Source organism: Eurosta solidaginis, chromosome 4 (genome assembly GCF_040869045.1).
Source record: "Eurosta solidaginis isolate ZX-2024a chromosome 4, ASM4086904v1, whole genome shotgun sequence".
Lineage (NCBI taxonomy): Eukaryota > Metazoa > Arthropoda > Insecta > Diptera > Tephritidae > Eurosta > Eurosta solidaginis.
The window spans coordinates 141,316,388-141,337,412 of NC_090322.1; the positions used below are offsets into that span (position 1 = coordinate 141,316,388).

General features: G+C 37.9%; 1 protein-coding gene across 1 annotated transcript in view; it reads right to left on the reverse strand.

Moving 5' to 3' along the window:
- Nucleotides 1-21,025, reverse strand: part of LOC137250407 (uncharacterized) — a 686,265-nt gene that overhangs the window by 650,783 nt on the left and 14,457 nt on the right. The window lies entirely within an intron of this gene.

The window sequence follows — 21,025 nt, forward strand, 5'->3', positions numbered from 1 at the left end:
AGGATTTTTCTAAAGTTAGTACATTTTGTTCAAGTTTTTACGAATTTTCACTCATGTGAACGAATCTAATAATATAATAAAAAAACATCCTATTTATAAGCTTTTATTTAGTTTCACTTGGCTGTTGTCTCTAATCAAATCTTGCAAGTTAAATTTGATACACTTCCCGGTGTCCGATTGAGCTGAATATTTGCACACATGTATAACTCCGATGGCAATGCAATATTACTTTGTGAGAATTCGATAAATTGATCGATAACAGAGTTATCGGTAAAGATTTGTGTTCATGAGGGAATAAAAGCGTAAGTCCTCAAGAACGCAGGTAACTTCGCTTTATTTGTGTATGCAACAAACGTAGAAGCTAGGCTGTTGTCGATAAATGTTGCATACTTTTTGTTGCATACTTTTCTGCGTATTTGATTTTGTTTTACAGATTTTTGGCGATGGAACAGAGCAGAGATCTGCAATAAGTAGTTGTAACCTGAACGCGGCATAGGCAAAGTCACAATAAAATATAATTTTAAGTTAGTTAACACTCGAATAGAAGAACTTGACTGTTCAAAGTTGACTTCGAAGAAACCTTGTAATGTTGATGCATTAAAAGAAATGGATAGGATAAGAAACGTTACAAATAACTAAGTAAAGATTACATAACTAATTTAAACAATATTTTACCCTACTAAAAATTAAAAAAAATTCATATTTAAATTAAATTTAAGAAAAAAGCTTTTCTAAGAACCAACTTCTATTACGAACTAAAAAGTAAAAAATAAAATTAAGGAAAAAAAACTTTTTTAAAAATAAGCTTTTATTATTGGTTAATAAAATTAACTATAAATAAAAAATAAATTGAGTGTAAAGAAATATAACACTTTATAAGTTCATTTTAACCTTTAATGATAATTAGGCTTTTTCGTCTGCGACAACAAAATTCCATATTGTACATAATTACATATTTTTAACATTAAAATTTTACACCTAAATTATTAAATCTTACAGTTTATATCACAGTCCTAATTGTTCTAGTAAAAGCGTGTTACATTGCGATAGCAAGAAAAGGAGGTCCTAAATGTTCTTAATTATACCATCAAAATTTAACATTTTATATCAAATGTGCGTACACAAATATAACTATAATTATAATATAATAATATGTGAAAATGTTTGAAGAAAAAGTTGAAATAAAGTTCTTGAAACCAACGCCAATGTGGTTCGCTAGAGCATGTACTAACGCGTGTAAGAATATGTATGTAGCAAATATCTATACATGTAGCAATCATGCGTACTTATGTATTCACATATTCGCGTATATATATGGCAACATACTTTCGTACAAAGCTGTCGATAGTAATTCGGAACAAGTTTTGTTTATTTGAATTCAGATATAAGTTTTATTAGGTGTTTTTTTTTGTGCAAGCGAGCTTGAAAAAAACGCTTAACTAGTCAAACAGTTTCATTATGGCAAAACCATACAGATGGTTACTTTTTTTAGCTGCTTTGACATTTCTACCTCTAGGGCAGTATGTTTTTGATACTCAACCAGAGAATTACAAAAACAAAATACATGAAATGCGTGTGTTTGTTTGTATGTATGTCACCCTGCCGCCACGCTGTTATTTTGTTATTTTTGTTTATCTGCACATTCGTATGTTCATTTCGTTCGCTCGTTCACGATAGTGCCCTATTTTTGAATATGCAACACTAGACAACACTATCAATCAGGTCGACAATTACCTAAGCAGTTTCAGTTGAAACCGCTTAGCCAACTCAACTCGATTACTTCTTATTGTTGCTTTCCATGCAATTCGGTAAGCTAGCTAGTGTTTTAATTGTAATAGTTTGCAACGAAATACTGCTATTATTTTAATTAATATTACTAAATATAGCAATAAAATTATTAGAAATGAAATGTTCTTATGTGCAATTTATACAAATAAAAAAACTATGTAAGTATAAATATATATTTATCCGGCTTTTATTTTAATGTCATATGAACAGAAAACTCTGTTGATGTAAAAGTTTACGCTATTAATCTAGAAAAAACAGAAATATCTCTTATTTCAATAGATTTCACTGGTAGTGTCATTTCGACAATAAACTCTGTTAGTTTAACAGTTCGCATTGGTAATTTCAAAAGAACAGAAATCCCTTTCATATTAACAGTTTTGATTGGTATTCCTAGAGCGACAGTAATAATTGTTAATTTAACAAAACTATGGGTAAAGTATAATGAAACAACTTTTTTTGTTTATTTGACTACTAAAGCGGTCAAATACGGATCAACGATTTGTGCGCAGTTGATTCAACATCTTGCTGCGATGGATAAAAATTGACAGAAATTTCGGTTGAATTGACCCGTATTTCGGTTGATTTTACCAGTATTTTTCTTTCAGTGTAACTTAAAAGTAGTTGCGTAAGACTTCAAGGTGCGCAAGACTACCTGGCTGTGTCATATAATAATGAGCATACTCCTGGAGGATAAGCCTCTCAGTGGACATTTTCTACTGCAAACTTTTATTGCATGGATTTCTACCTGAAAACAATTTTCATAAATTTCAAGTTCGGCCAATAGAAACTAATTCCCACTTATTCGTCATCTAATTTTGATCTATTCGTGAACCAGACCTTTGAATCAGGCTCAGTATATGGATTCCCTGTTTCCTAATGAGTTTTATGCACAATGTACACCTCGACTATCCATGAGTTCTGAGGGTAGGAGCCATTGCAACTCGAAGGCATAAGATTGAGTTTTTACAATTTTTCTTAGTTTAATAAGATTTTACCGCTCTGTACTTCTAGTGCTATTTGTAGGTACATATGTATGTACATTAATTTAATTACGATATACAAAACTGTTTTTTTGTACACTCTTATACAGTTATCCAGTATTGTCATTAGTATATAGATATATGTATGTACATATATACATACATATATAGAAACATTCGACCCTTTTTATGTGTACAGCACATTCGCATGCAAAAAATATCTTGTTGCTTCATTTGAGTGTAAGCTCCTTTTGGCCCGAAAGTAAAACACGCCCAGATAAAATCACAATCTTGCATCCTTCAACAGTAATTTTTCTTTTTTCGTCTACTTAGAGCAATGAATGTGCTTAAGGATTCGAGATATACGCCGCCGATAAACGACGCCGCTGCCGCCCATTATTGTCGTTTTGCGCACGCCGCCGCCGAATGTCAAAAATATCGGAACGGCGGCGGTGTCCGGCGCGTTATTATATTTTCTACTAGTTTAAGACTGTTTAGGCCGTTTACTGTTGATGTCAAAAATTGGTCGGATATGGTCGAAGGTAGTATCAACGGATGCGCATCACTGCCAGTTATAAGAAACTAATAAAATTTAACTATTTCTAATTGTTCAAAAGTTATTTAAGAAAAACAGGCGGTTTCGATGTCAGCTTAAGACGGACTTTGCATCACCTAATTCACCAAGTTATTAAAAGAAAAGTTGTATAATATATTTATGTGCTCACTTTGCATATATTTAAAAAAAAATTAATAATGAACAATGAATTCAAATAAAATGACCCAAGGCGAACATGTTTTCAAATTGTCCTCAAGTTCTTAAAAAAAAGCAAATTACCCAAAAACGATGCCGATTTTTTTTAAATTTTATATTGCGATTGGCTGTAAGAATAAGCGCATTTAGTGATACAAAATCCTTTAGTAGGATCTAGGGGCATAAACACTCCTTTGAAATGATTCTTACCTCATACTTAAGTTGAAGATATCTGTACGTATGAGAAGGGTTTGAAAAATCACTTCGGCTTACATTCAAACATCTGTTGTTTATTTGCGAAACTGTACAATAGCGTCTGAAATGCAAATTTTGATTTTCACACTTCATCCTTCAATACCCAAGTCTCCCGGTTTAACATTTCCTAAAGTTGGCAGCCGTATCCAAAACTAGTCGCTTGGAGTGAATCACATTGATTATAGCCTATCAACAAAGTTTAAACATCAACTACACGTTACGGCTCCTTTTACAAATGTGAATACGTAGGCATATATATTTACCAGGTGAGGCTTTGTCCTTCGCAAGAACACTCACAGTGGTGAAGCAAAAGCTTTCCCTAGACAATCGAACTAATGACCGTGTGTGCTACTACCCTAATGTAGTGGACAGTCGAACTAGTCTGAAAACTGAAGTCACGCGGTAATCCATAATGAGCACTTATACCATAAGGCCGGAAAACAGCAGTTAACATATTTCAACTTAAAATCGGTCGACTTTCATTCTAAATTATCGTTTTGATTTAACGAAGACTATTGAAATCAATGTTGTGAACACAAACGTCTGCAAACTTTGGTCTACATTTTAAAAATTTTATCCAGGGTCCTTGTAAAATTTTAATTATGTAGATGCGCCGAGGATTATACGATTTTCACCCATGAGTTACGCAATGATATCCACTTAGACTGCTTATTGTTTCGAGGGCGGCATCCTTGGCCAAATAGTCATTCCCTAACATTTGAAGGTGTTACTCTGGTGTAGCTCGGTAGCATAGCGCGACAAAAACATCCACTAGACAATTTTCGGAGCTACACCTAGAGCTTCTAGGGAAGTGACGTCGACGAAGGTATGAGTTCGAATTCGCAGTCCTATAGCTTCTGTGCTGGCATATGGTGTGAGGGGCAGGAGGCGTGGTAGCAACTTGCGGTCGGGATTGCTACTGTTCGCACATTGAGAATTGTAGCTCTTAAAAGCAGCCGAAAAATCTGGAGGCGCCCTGTGCCACGAGTGTCAAGAGTATTAATAGAGCATTAATAGCAACCGTAAGTCGCCTTTGTGCGTGACCGCCAAGGAGGCAAAAATAATTTAAAGAAATTGTGTTCACGACGATTATTAGGATTTAACCCTAGGTGGAACCACACTTTGTTACAACATATGTAACTATAACAAATAGACATGGAACTCAGCTAAACGCCCTTTGAGACCTGACACACTTAGGTTCTATGGCAATTTTTTTCTTATTTCATTTTCATATTTGCTTTTTGGTTTTTTTTTTTCTCCTTCCTTTGACTGTTTTTATTCATAGCTTTAGCTTTGAATTTATTTTACTTAATGTAATTCGTTAAAGCGGCAACATTTTTCTCTTATTTTTGTTTGTTTTTCTCCCACCCACACAACCTTTCCCCGATCATACCGTTAAAGCAGCATTTTGCACCTTTCGGCAATGTCGCATTTATCTATTAGCTTTGGTATGTCTACCTTAATGCTATTATTATTCTATTTAGTTTGCTTTTAGCCCCAGAGTTGAAAGCAATTACGAATCTAAGATATTATTCTCGACTATCAACTAATTTTCTCCCCAGCCAGCCTTGTCTCTACTCTGTCGACTTTCATTAGATGCCTACAGCTTGTTGTTGGCATCTTTACCTGGATTTGCACGTTTGTATGTATGTATGTATGTATGCATTTGTGTTACCACAAGGTCAATTTATTTCCGCTTGACTGCTGTTGAGTTGTTGCGAATTTAGTAGTTTAGCCTGCCATGGAAACTCGTCCGTTTTAAATTTCTTAGTTGTACAGGAGCAAAAATAGCACGTTTATGCAAGTATGCGCACATAACAAAGTGTATACTTTATTATTGTTTATATTTGGTAGATGCTGCATCTGTTGACAACCAAAACAAGACACACGTAAGGTCACTTTGGGGATGTTTATATTTTACTTTTTATTTATTTGTATATTCGTGCAGCGTTTGTGCTAGTTTATAGCAGCATAGCTACGTTTAGTCTGGAAAAGTAGTTGTATGTAAATTTGGTATTTTATACACCCATACAGTGAGGAAAGTTTGGAAAACACAACTCGGCCATAAAAATGCTCTAAGTTCAAACATGGTCAAAAATGTCAACGATTTTACACCTGCTCGAAAAATCTTTTATCTGCAGGTTAGAGTTGCTAGCAGCCGATATTTTAACGTTAATGAGATGTGTGATCTTAAATAAATTGGTTACAACCTGGGCGTATTAAAGAAATTTAATGATAAAGTTGTTGATACGAATATCTAGCCAGTCAAATATCCCCAGCCAGCCAAATTATCCCTCTCCGGTTTTGGATGTGTAACCATCTTTCTTCAGGATATGCGGAATCCAGAATGTAAGTGTAAGCGTAATGTCTGTAGGTGGTATGATGTATGGAGAAATGTGGGAATGGCAAGGAAAAAAAAAGAGAGAAGAAAGGAAACGTGGAAACCAAAACCGAGACCGGAACCGAAACCTGACGACGTGCTAAAAAAAAAAACAAAATAGCAAGGCTCGATATACCGAGCTTATCTTCCAATTTGCGTCGTGCTTCTTTTAATTTTCCCTGCAAATTGGCGGGACGGGTCCTACATGTTTTACACCGACGCCAAACGAAATCTGCAAGGCAGAAGAGTTTTCACTGCCAAGCATTTCATGGCAGAAATACACTCGGATTGTTTGCCGCATCATTGCCGAAGGGTGACATCGCTTTCATTCTTCTAATTGAAAACAATATGTCTAAATCTTTAATGTTTCTTTGGCCGGGACTTCAACCCATGATCTTCGGCGTGGTTGGCGGAGCATGCTAACGTCACACCATCGCGGCCGCAACGGCGTGTTATCGATTTGTTATCGAAGGGTAAACGATTAGCCATACTTGACAACCGTTATCGAAAAGTTAATGGTATGTTATCGATGTTATCGAAGAATTGATAAATACTAATAAATATTTGTTGATACATTCATACTTGCCATCGAAAGTTATCGATGAAATGTGCTATCAACAACGATCGATATCGATGAACTATCATTTTTTATCTACAGTGCATCAATAGTGATGACTTGATTTTTATCCGAAAAAGTATCGAAAAGTAATCGATTTGTTATCGAAGTGCTACCGGTTTGTTGTCGACGCTTTATCAGCGTGTTATCAATCTGTTATTTACAGTTTATTAATTTTTTTTTACAGATGGGTTGTCCGTGTGTACCGATGTCAACGTTATTGAGTGCTAATCTCTTTGTACTCAAACAGATACGTAAAACTTTCCAAAACATAACCATTGATGATCCCTTAATGGCACCCCAGCGGGTTAGGGGTTAGAATATACCCGCGGTAAGTATGCTTGTCGAAAAAGGCGACTAAAGTACCAAATAGATTCAAGGGGTTACCAGGGCAATATATAGCTTCTCCAACCCAATGGTCAACCTCACCTATCCGTGGCAAATCCTGTTTCATTAGCAGTGGAGACTCTGGCGACCCCGAAATCCTCATGGATCTAGAGAGTGGCGCGGGATGGCTTTGAAGGTCGCATGTGGTCATACCAAACCGTTCCCGAGATGGTCGGGCTTGGTACCGGAACGTACCGGATCTGCATCCGGCAAAGTATCATCAACATCGATAACACTCCCCAAGACCTTCGGGGAGTGTCCTTACCGCTACAACAACAACAACATCCTTTAATAGCTCAGACAACATTACGAAAAGATCCTATACGAACCTCGAATAAGACAAATGAACTTTACCAAAAACCTATACTATTCCCTCTCTCACATATTCTGACATACAATTCAAGTTTTAGCGGTTTCGTACAAAGTACAAACAGTGTAGCTCAACGGGGTGGGGAACACTTATGGCATGGGGACCCAGTAACGATGAACAGCTAGCCGCTGGGCACGGTCTTTTGGGGAAAAAAAATTAAGATTAGCTATCAATATCCTTGCCTCCCCTGTCGATTAAGTGGCTTAGCATAGCTTTGAGGTCATGGCGGAGGCAGTGGGCAAATGTATTTCTTGTTTTATATCATAGAAGGAGGTCCTTATCCTTGTCGGTCACAAATCTACGCTTACATATTTTGTTGTGCTTTTCTTTTTAATGAGTTTCCTTCGTCTTGGCCACTATTTCCTCACTGGCGGTGATATCCGCAACTATTTTCATTCTTTGCAACATCAAACACTCGGCACTTTCGTTTAAAAGGATCCGAATATATATATACATATGTATATAGCACATACGGAATTGAGACGTTACTAATTTATAAAGCAAGACAGATGCTTGATTTTGGCCGCACTTCCTTATTTACAGACGCTGCAAACCGCAGTGAGCTCTTAAAGCAAATATGCAGAAGAAGCCCCACTGAGGCCCGCTCTTTTGCATCTGGTGGCAAACGTTGTAATTTGTTGACTTATAAAAAAAAATGCACTTTGTATTTTCAATACCAGAATGGTTTGTTTGCTAAATAACACGTAAGCCAAATTTCGTGGTAATATCTCAACGGAAATGGTGTAAATTGTTCTCATTTCAATCCTTTTAATGTAAATATATATGAATGTAAGGACTCGCCGGATAAACCTAACCTACTGTCTGTCAATTGTCTTTTAAATAGGCTTGGTCATGAATTTACGACACTTCAATCTCATTACGTATTCTAATGAGATAATCTCATCAACCAGTTTGGGTTCATCATCAAATCTTTAAAAATGAAAACTTTTCGTTACATTTGTTCAAATCATTTCGAAAACAAGTCATCGCTCAGTTCCTAGACGTTGTTTTTTTATGTGTGGTATACATATTTCCATCAACCGCTATTTAGCCATTATTGCAGATTATTTCATTCGCCCCATAGAAAGGAATGTTGTCTGCAGGCATGTTTTTTCCAGCTGCGTGACACCACAATATCTACTTTCGCACTAACCCAGTCAACACGGTTTACCAAAAGAATCCTCATCATCATGCTTAATGCGAATTTATTGCTTCTCATTATCACCAACAGTTGTCATCAAAATGTTTGGTAATTCAATTTATTGCAAAGCTGTAGGCAAAAGCAATGCTAAATTTCTCTAGTTTCTTCTTCTTTATTGTTAATGTAAATATGTATGACTTTATGCAATAAATACATCGTTGTACATACATATAGCTTTACCTTTCTGTTTAGGTTATCTTTGTTTTTTTTTTGTTTTTTTTTTTTGAAAGTTTACAGGTACTTATGTACGAAAAAGCTGCCGTGTATATATACCGACACACATATATAGCGATGTGGCTGTTTACCAATGTTGGCTTCGCTCAACCGATCTCTGTTTGAGAGACATAAAAACGCGAACTTTATGCACAGGTAAGAGGTACAACCAACACCGCTTTATCCGATGCTTGGAAATCTGACCCCTGAATCTAAACATCATCACTCTCTTGTGAGAGCCAGCATCATTACACAATTTGCCCGACTGTCACCGCTACTAGTTCCGCTGTCATGACTCTCTGGTGAGGACCAACGTCGTTAATATCCCCTCTCGGAGCGTTCTCGTTACTAACAGTAATCCGTCATCGCTATCCGAAGCAATAGCGTTAGATACTAATTCCGCCGTCGTCGTTCAATCCTTTATTTTGCTGTATATTTATTCAGGTGGGGGAAGTGAGACCTCCAACAGACTCTGGATCGACTGAGCATACCTCCTGCTAGATCATTTGTACAAAATCCTGAACTCCCCTATAGTGTTTTCAAATAAAACTATCAGACTCCCTGATGAAGACGTGAAAGCATCCAAACGCGTAGGACAGCAAAGCCAAATTTAAAATAAAAATAAATAAATGTAAGGCGCGATAACCTCCGAAGAGATCTAAGGCCGAGCTTCTCTTCCAATTTGCGTCGTGCTCCTCTTGATTTTCCCTACAAATTGGCCGGACGGGACCTACATGTTTTATGCCGACTCCGAACGGCATCTGCAAGGCAGATGAGTTTTCACTGAGAGCTTTTCATGGCAGAAATACACCCGGAGCGCTTGCCAAACACTGCCGAGGGGTGACCCCGCTTAGAAAAATTTTCTTCTAATTGAAAAACCTTATTTCTAAAATTTTGATGTTGCTTTGCCCGGGAGTTGAACCCAGGGCATACGGTGTGATAGGCGGAGCACGCTACCATCACACCACGGTGGCCGCCAGAAAGCCAAATTTACCGTTTCCTTATTAATTCTCGGGCGAAAAGCAAAGTCAAATTATTGGATTTAAATTTAATTGGCATATTTTAATGCTCTTAATGCTTTTCAATGAGTACGAGGTTGCTATATGTTTTGAGATCTTCAAGAATGTTTTGCTTGAAAAATGTGGCGATTTTGTACCAGCTAAGAAAGAAGCTTTTGGCTGAGTTTCAGGGTTCATAAAGAAGTTGAAGAAATTGAACAATTTGAGAACCAAATTTAACAAAAATTTTAAGTCTTCAAATTTCTCTTGTTTTAAGGAAATGTATTTGAGGTATGCAAAAAAGGTCGTGTCCCCCAACAAACCTCTTTACAGAAATTACGTTCACATATTTGAACGCGATTTTAAAAAGTCTTTTTGCCGATATGTTAACGCGAAGAAAGCTCGATCAAGTATTCCTTCGCGCGTGTTTTATAAAGAGAGTAAGGCGTATTCGATGTCTGGAAGATCCATTGTTTCAAGTCTGGCGGTCTTCTCCGATTATTGTACGTCCGCTTTCAATAATCAGCTTTCGGTTGACACTGTCTATACCGACTTCACAAAAGCTTTTGACAAAGTTTGTTCTGCATGAAATCGTCTTTTACGCTACGAAAGTGTGTAGTTGTTGTTGATGATTGTGGGTCCGTTCCTTTGATTGCCTTCTCAGGATTGCCGCATCTTAGGCAATCTTCGCAGTCTTTATTAACGAAATTACCTCTTGTTTTGTCTCCTCTAAGTTCTGGTGTATGCAGATCACTTGTAAATTTTCTCAAAAGTCTCCTGTACAACTGATGCGACAAGCCTTCAAAAAAAATCTAAATAGGATTGCTGGTTGGTACAAAAAACATCACCTGCATCTGAATATTAGTACATTTTTATACTCAGTTGGGCAGAGCTCACAGAGTATATTAAGTTTGATTGGATAGCGGTTGGTTGTACATATATAAAGGAATTGAGATAGATATAGACTTCCATATATCAAAATAATCAGGATCGAAAAAAAATTTGATTGAGCCATGTCCGTCCGTCCGTCCGTCCGTCCGTTAACACGATAACTTGAGTAAATTTTGAGGTATCTTGATGAAATTTGGTATGTAGGTTCCTGAGCACTCATCTCAGATCGCTATTTAAAATGAACGATATCGAACTATAACCACGCCCACTTTTTCGATATCGAAAATTTCGAAAAACCGAAAAAGTGCGATAATTCATTACAAAAGACAGACAAAGCGACGAAACTTGATAGATGAGTTGAACTTATGACGCAAAATAGAAAATTAGTAAAATTTTGGACAATGGGCGTGGCACCGCCCTCTTTTAAAAGAAGGTAATTTAAAATTTTTGCAAGCTGTAATTTGGCAGTCGTTGAAGATATCATGATGAAATTTGGCAGGAGCGTTACTCCTATTACTATATGTACGCTTAATAAAAATTAGCAAAATCGGAGAAGAACCACGCCCACTTTAAAAAAAAAATGTTTTTAAGTAAAATTTTAACAAAAATTTAATATCTTTACAGTATATAAGTAAATTATGTCAACATTCAACTCAAGTAATTATGTGGTGCAACAAAATACAAAAACAAAAGAAAATTTCAAAATGGGAGTGGTTCCGCCCCTTTTCATTTAATTTGTCTAGGATACTTTTAACGCCATAAGTCGAACAAAAATTAACCAATCCTTTTTAAATTTGGTAGGGGCATAGATTTCATGACGTTAACTGTTTTCTGTGAAAATGGGCGGAATCGGTTGATGCCACGCACAGTTTTTATACACAGTCGTCCGTCTGTCCTTCCGCATGGCCGTTAACACGATAACTTGAGCAAAAATCGACATATCTTTAATGAACTTAGTTCTCGTGCTTTCTTGAACTCACTTTATCTTGGTATGAAAAATGAACGAAATCCGACTATGACCACGCCCACTTTTTCGATATCGAAAATTACGAAAAATGAAAAAAATGCCATAATTCTATACCAAATACGAAAAAAGGGATGAAACATGGTAAGGTAATTGGATTGTTTTATTGACGCGAAATATAACTTTAGAAAAAACTTTATAAAATGGTTGTGACACCTACCATATTATGTAGAAGAAAATGAAAAGGTTCTGCAGGGCGAAATAAAAAACCCTTAAAATCTTGGCAGGTATTACATATATAAATAAATTAGCGGTATCCAACAGATAATGTTCTGGGTCATCCTGGTCCACATTTTGGTCGATATCTGGAAAACGCCTTCACATATACAACTACCAACACTCCCTTTTAAAACTCTCATTAATGCCTTTGTTTTGATACCCATATCGTACAAACTCATTCTAGAGTCACCCCTGGTCCACCTTTATGGCGATATCTCGAAACGGCGTCCACCTATGGAACTAAGGATTACTCCCTTTTAAAATACTCATTAACACCTTTCATTTGATACCCATATCGTACAAACAAATTCTAGGGTCACCCCTGGTCCACCTTTATGGCGATATCTCGAAACGGCGTCCACCTATGGAACTAAGGATTACTCCCTTTTAAAATACTCATTAACACCTTTCTTTTGATACCCATATTGTACAAACAAATTCTAGGGTCACCCCTGGTCCACCTTTATGGCGATATCTCGAAACGGCGTCCACCTATGGAATTAAGGATTACTCCCTTTTAAAATACTCATTAACACCTTTCATTTGATACCCATATCGTACAAACACATTCTAGTCACCCCTGGTCCACTTTTATGGCGATATTTCGAAACGGCGTCCACCTATAGAACTAAGGCCCACTCCCTTTTAAAATACTCATTAACACCTTTCGTTTGATACCCATATTGTACAAACAAATTCTAGGGTCACCCCTGGTCCACCTTTATGGCGATATCTCGAAACGGCGTCCACCTATGGAACTAAGGATTACTCCCTTTTAAAATACTCATTAACACCTTTCATTTGATACCCATATCGTACAAACACATTCTAGAGTCACCCCTGGTCCACTTTTATGGCGATATTTCGAAACGGCGTCCACCTATAGAACTAAGGCCCACTCCCTTTTAAAATACTCATTAACACCTTTCGTTTGATACCCATATTGTACAAACAAATTCTAGGGTCACCCCTGGTCCACCTTTATGGCGATATCTCGAAACGGCGTCCACCTATGGAACTAAGGATTACTCCCTTTTAAAATACTCATTAACACCTTTCTTTTGATACCCATATCGTACAAACACATTCTAGAGTCACCCCTGGTCCACTCTTATGGCGATATTTCGAAACGGCGACCACCTATACAACAACCACCACTCCCTTTTAAAACCCTCATTAATACCTTTAATTTGATACCCATATCGTACAAACACATTCTAGAGTCACCCCTGGTCCACCTTTGTGGCGATATCTCGAAACGGCGTCCACCTATGGAACTAGGGATTACTCCCTTTTAAAATACTCATTAACACCTTTCTTTTGATACCCATATTGTACAAACAAATTCTAGGGTCACCCCTGGTCCACCTTTATGGCGATATCTCGAAACGGCGTCCACCTATAGAACTAAGGCCCACTCCCTTTTAAAATACTCATTAACACCTTTCTTTTGATACCCATATTGTACAAACAAATTCTAGGGTCACCCCTGGTCCACCTTTATGGCGAAATCTCGAAACGGCGTCCACCTATGGAACTAAGGACTACTCCCTTTTAAAATACTCATTAACACCTTTCATTTGATACCCATATCGTACAAACACATTCTAGAGTCACCCCTGGTCCACTTTTATGGCGATATTTCGAAACGGCATCCACCTATAGAACTAAGGCCCACTCCCTTTTAAAATACTCATTAACACCTTTCGTTTGATACCCATATTGTACAAACAAATTCTAGGGTCACCCCTGGTCCACCTTTATGGCGATATCTCGAAACGGCGTCCACCTATGGAACTAAGGATTACTCCCTTTTAAAATACTCATTAACACCTTTCATTTGATACCCATATCGTACAAACACATTCTAGAGTCACCCCTGGTCCACTTTTATGGCGATATTTCGAAACGGCGTCCACCTATAGAACTAAGGCCCACTCCCTTTTAAAATACTCATTAACACCTTTCTTTGGATACCCATATTGTACAAACACATTCTAGAGTCACCCCTGGTCCACTTTTATGGCGATATTTCGAAACGGCGTCCACCTATAGAACTAAGGCCCACTCCCTTTTAAAATACTCATTAACACCTTTCATTTGATACCTATATCGTACAAACACATTCTAGAGTCACCCCTGGTCCACTTTTATGGCGATATTTCGAAACGGCATCCACCTATAGAACTAAGGCCCACTCCCTTTTAAAATACTCATTAACACCTTTCATTTGATACCTATATCGTACAAACACATTCTAGAGTCACCCCTGGTCCACTTTTATGGCGATATTTCGAAACGGCATCCACCTATAGAACTAAGGCCCACTCCCTTTTAAAATACTCATTAACACCTTTCGTTTGATACCCATATTGTACAAACAAATTCTAGGGTCACCCCTGGTCCACCTTTATGGCGAAATCTCGAAACGGCGTCCACCTATGGAACTAAGGATTACTCCCTTTTAAAATACTCATTAACACCTTTCATTTGATACCCATATCGTACAAACACATTCTAGAGTCACCCCTGGTCCACTTTTATGGCGATATTTCGAAACGGCATCCACCTATAGAACTAAGGCCCACTCCCTTTTAAAATACTCATTAACACCTTTCGTTTGATACCCATATTGTACAAACAAATTCTAGGGTCACCCCTGGTCCACCTTTATGGCGATATCTCGAAACGGCGTCCACCTATGGAACTAAGGATTACTCCCTTTTAAAATACTCATTAACACCTTTCATTTGATACCCATATCGTACAAACACATTCTAGAGTCACCCCTGGTCCACTTTTATGGCGATATTTCGAAACGGCGTCCACCTATAGAACTAAGGCCCACTCCCTTTTAAAATACTCATTAACACCTTTCATTTGATACCTATATTGTACAAACACATTCTAGAGTCAGCCCTGGTCCACTTTTATGGCGATATTTCGAAACGGCATCCACCTATAGAACTAAGGCCCACTCCCTTTTAAAATACTCATTAACACCTTTCGTTTGATACCCATATTGTACAAATTCTAGGGTCACCCCTGGTCCACCTTTATGGCGATATTTCGAAACGGCGTCCACCTATGGAACTAAGGATTACTCCCTTTTAAAATACTCATTAACACCTTTCATTTGATACCCATATCGTACAAACACATTCTAGAGTCACCCCTGGTCCACTTTTATGGCGATATTTCGAAACAGGGTCCACCTATAGAACTAAGGCCCACTCCCTTTTAAAATACTCATTAACACCTTTCTTTTGATACCCATATCGTACAAACACATTCTAGAGTCACCCCTGGTCCACCTTTATGGCGATATCTCGAAACGGCGTCCACCTATGGAACCTAGGGATTACTCCCTTTTAAAATACTCATTAACACCTTTCATTTGATACCCATATCGTACAAACACATTCTACAGTCACCCCTGGTCCACTTTTATGGCGATATTTCGAAACGGCATACACCTATAGAACTAAGGCCCACTCCTTTTTAAAATACTCATTAACACCTTTCATTTGATACCCATATCGTACAAACACATTCTAGAGTCACCCCTGGTCCACTTTTATGGCGATATTTCGAAACGGCGTCCACCTATAGAACTAAGGCCCACTCCCTTTTAAAATACTCATTAACACCTTTCTTTTGATACCCATATCGTACAAACACATTCTAGAGTCACCCCTGGTCCACCTTTATGGCGATATCTCGAAACGGCGTCCACCTATGGAACTAGGGATTACTCCCTTTTAAAATACTCATTAACACCTTTCATTTGATACCCATATCGTACAAACACATTCTACAGTCACCCCTGGTCCACTTTTATGGTGATATTTCGAAACGGCATCCACCTATAGAACTAAGGCCCACTCCTTTTTAAAATACTCATTAACACCTTTCATTTGATACCCATATCGTACAAACACATTCTAGGGTCACCCCTGGTCCACTTTTATGGCGATATTTCGAAACGGCGTCCACCTATAGAACTAAGGCCCACTCCCTTTTAAAATACTCATTAACACCTTTCGTTTGATACCCATATTGTACAAACAAATTCTAGGGTCACCCCTGGTCCACCTTTATGGCGATATCTCGAAACGGCGTCCACCTATGGAACTAAGGATTACTCCCTTTTAAAATACTCATTAACACCTTTCATTTGATACCCATATCGTACAAACACATTCTAGAGTCACCCCTGGTCCACTTTTATGGCGATATTTCGAAACGGCGTCCACCTATAGAACTAAGGCCCACTCCCTTTTAAAATACTCATTAACACCTTTCTTTTGATACCCATATCGTACAAACACATTCTAGAGTCACCCCTGGTCCACCTTTATGGCGATATCTCGAAACGGCGTCCACCTATGGAACTAGGGATTACTCCCTTTTAAAATACTCATTAACACCTTTCATTTGATACCCATATCGTACAAACACATTCTACAGTCACCCCTGGTCCACTTTTATGGCGATATTTCGAAACGGCATCCACCTATAGAACTAAGGCCCACTCCTTTTTAAAATACTCATTAACACCATTCGTTTGGTGCACATATTGTACAAACACATTCTAGAGTCACCCCTGGTCCACTTTTATGGCGATATTTCGAAACGGCATCCACCTATAGAACTAAGGCCCACTCCTTTTTAAAATACTCATTAACACCTTTCATTTGATACCCATATCGTAAACAAATTCTAAAGTCACCCCTGGTCCACCTTTATGGCGATATCTCGAAACGGCGTCCACCTATGGAACTAGGGATTACTCCCTTTTAAAATACTCATTAACACCTTTCTTTTGATACCCATATCGTACAAACACATTCTACTGTCACCCCTGGCCCACTTTTATGGCGATATTTCGAAACGGCATCCACCTATAGAACTAAGGCCCACTCTATTTTAAAATACTCATTAACACCTTTCGTTTGATGCCCATATTGTACAAACAAATTCTAGTGTCACCCCTGGTCCACCTTTATGGCGATATCTCGAAACGGCGTCCACCTATGGAACTAGGGATTACTCCCTTTTAAAATACTCATTAACACCTTTCTTTTGATACCCATATTGTACAAACAAATTCTAGGTTCACCCCTGGTCCACCTTTATGGCGATATCTCGAAACGGCGTCCACCTATGGAACTAAGGATTACTCCCTTATAAAATACTCATTAACACCTTTCGTTTGATGCCCATATTGTACAAACAAATTCTAGTGTCACCCCTGGTCCACCTTTATGGCGATATCTCGAAACGGCGTCCACCTATGGAACTAGGGATTACGCCCTTTTAAAATACTCATTAACACCTTTCTTTTGATACCCATATTGTGCAAACAAATTCTAGGGTCACCCCTGGTCCACCTTCATGGCGATATCTCGAAACGGCGTCCACCTATGGAACTAAGGCCCACTCCCTTTTAAAATACTCATTAACACCATTCGTTTGATGCACATATTGTACAAACACATTCTAGAGTCACCCCTGGTCCACCTTTGTGGCGATATTTCGAAACGGCGTCCACCTATAGAACTAAGGCCCACTCCCTTTTAAAATACTCATTAACACCTTTCGTTTGATGCCCATATTGTACAAACAAATTCTAGTGTCACCCCTGGTCCACCTTTATGGCGATATCTCGAAACGGCGTCCACCTATGGAACTAGGGATTACTCCCTTTTAAAATACTCATTAACACCTTTCTTTTGATACCCATATCGTACAAACGCATTCTAGGGTCACCCCTGATCCACCTTTATGGATATATCTCTAAATGGCGTCCACCTATAGAACTATGGCCCACTACCTCATAAAATACTCTTTAATGCCTTTCATTTGATACGCATGTTATACAAACACATTCCAGGGTTTCCCTCGGTTCATTTTCCCACATGGTTATTTTCCCTTATGTTGTCACCATAGTTCTCAACTGTGTATGTAATGTTCGGTTACACCCGAACTTAACCTTCCTTACTTGTTTTACATAATTTTTTCTAAATCCCCTACTTTAATCTCCACATTCTATTATATTAACGATCCTGGACTGACTACGCAGCCTGAAATTCGAGATTTAGAAGTAATCTTTGACTCCAAGTTCATGTCTCCATCTTAATCTATACATATATTTCTTCTGTACGTGTGTTTGTGACTGAGCTCCTCCCAAGCGACTGACCCGATTTTGATAACATTTTGTGTGTGTATTCAAGGGGATTTGAAAATCCTTTAGATTCACAATTTAGTTCGGGAGGTCGAACAGGTACCGACCTATGACAAAAAATCTATACTATGGTGCGATTCACTTAAAATTCCATACAGTTGACCAAGATAATATTTGGGAAACTTTTCATTCCGGGTAGTGAATCAGGGGACTATCTATTCTAAATAAAAATAGTGTAAAGTGCAATTCAGGAGAAAAGGAAGGTGGAGATGAAGAAAGTGGAAGTAGGGAATTGAGATACAACTAGAGAAAAACGAGAGAAAGATATGAAGATAATAAGAAGAAAAATGGAAGATAAAGTGGAAAAGAACGGAATAGAGAGTGAAGAAGAGAAGCTGAGTCCACTTTTTAAATGTAGGCAAACCAAATTTTCGGGCACAAAGACTGTTGCGTACTCTACTATCATACAAATAATACAATTTCTAAATCTTATTCAATGCTTGCTTTCATCCGTCGCTGCAGTACAGACTTTACTGACCCAAACACTTTAAAGCTTCTATATATGTACTTCTTTAGTGCGTTCTAAGCTAGGATACGCAGTTTTTATATGGAGGCCATATTACGATTGCCATATAAACAGACTAGAGAGGATGCAAAATACTTTCGACTCATTGTCTGCCTTAGATGCAATTAAGAACCTATCCAACAGTGACTACTACCCTTATACTATAAGAGAATCTCTTTACAAACACTCGCCAAAAATTATCCTAATATGGTTACCGAGCCACAATGGTATTGCAGGAGATGAATTAGCTGACGAAACTGCCAAATACGCATCTTTAGCTCCTCTTATTATGCATACGAACTTTCACACAATGGACATAAAAAATATGTAAATAACCGATGCAAAACAAACTCAACAAATCATACATGGAACTTGTCGTCACACTGGTACAATTTAACTAATCCACACAAGCAACCAATTACAAACTTTTTCAAAACAACAAAGAATATTGAGAAATGTCCAAATAGATTAGATCTAGTGAAATATGAAAGACTTCGCCTAGGTCATAGCCGTCTTACCCACGAACATCTTCTTGATTGCAGCCTTAGCAACAACTGTCAATACTGTAGTAACAATACAATTAGTATTAGCCATGTTTTAACTGAATGCCCGGCATTCAGTGCTCATAGAAATATCCTTTTCCCCAACAACTTCATAATGCAATCCCTTTCTAACCCTACCACAGAAAACACAGAAAACATTATTTCATTTTTGAAACTAACAAAACTTTATTCAACAATATAATTTGAAAGTACCTGTATAGTAAAAACATACATTATGGTTAAAAAAAAAAAAACAAATCTAATTGTAAAACTAATAATAACAGTAACCCTGGCCCTGGCAGCCATAGCTCCTACCAAGTCTATAATTTTAAATTATTAGGCGAAGGTTTACAAAAAAAAATAAACAAGTAAGGAAGGTTATGTTCGGGTGTAACCGAACATTACATACTCAGTTGAGAGCTATGGTGACAACATAAGGGAAAATAACCATGTAGGAAAATGAACCGAGGGAAGCCCTGGAATGTGTTTGTATGACATGTGTATCAAATGAAAGGCATTAAAGAGTATTTTATGAGGGAGTGGGCCATAGTTCTATAGGTGGACGCCATTTAGAGATATATCCATAAAGGTGGATCAGGGGTGACCCTAGAATGCGTTTGTACGATATGGGTATCAAAAGAAAGGTGTTAATGAGTATTTTAAAAGGGAGTGGGCCTTAGTTTTATAGGTGGACGCCGTTTCGAAATATCGCCATAATAGTGGACCAGGGGTGATTTTAGAATGTGTTTGTACGATATGGATATCAAATTAAAGGTATTAATGAGGGTTTTAAAAGGGAGTGGTGGTAGTTGTATAGGTGGTCGCCTTTTCGAGATATCGCCATAAAGGTGGACCAGGCGTGACTCTAGAATACGTTTGTACAATATGGGTATCAAACGAAAGGTGTTAATGAGTATTTTAAAAGGAAGTGGGCCTTAGTTCTATAGGTGGACGCCTTTTCTAGGTATCGCAATAAAGGTGGACCAGGGGTGACTCTAGGCTTTGTTTGTACGATATGGGTATCAAATGAAAGGTGTTAATGAGTATTTTTAAAAGGGAGTGGGCCTTCGTTCTATAGGTGGTCGCCTTTTCGAGATATCGCCATAAAGGTGGACCAGGGGTGACTCTAGAATATGTTTGTACGATATGGGTATCAAATGAAAGGTGTTAGTGAGTATTTTAAAAGAGCGTGGGGCTTAGCTCTATAGGTGGACGCCTTTTCGATATATCGCCATAAAGGTGGACCAGGGGTGACTCTAGAACCTGTTTTTACGATATTAGTATCAAATTAAAGGTATTAATGAGAGTTTTAGAAGGGAGTGGTGGTAGTTGTATATGTAAGGCGTTTTTCAGATATCGACCAAAATGTGGACCGGGATGACCCAGGACATCATCTGTTGGATACCGCTAATTTATTTATGTATGTAATACCTGCCAAGATTTCAAGGGTTTCTTATTTCGCCCTGCAGAACTTTTTCATTTTCTTCTACTTAATATGGGAGGTGTCACAACCATTTTACAGAGTTTTTCTAAAGTTATATATCGCGTCAATAAACCAATCCAATTACCATGTTTCATCCCTTTTTTCGTATTTGGTATAGAATTATGGCATTTTTTTCATTTTTCGTAATTTTCGGTATCGAAAAAGTGAGCGTGGA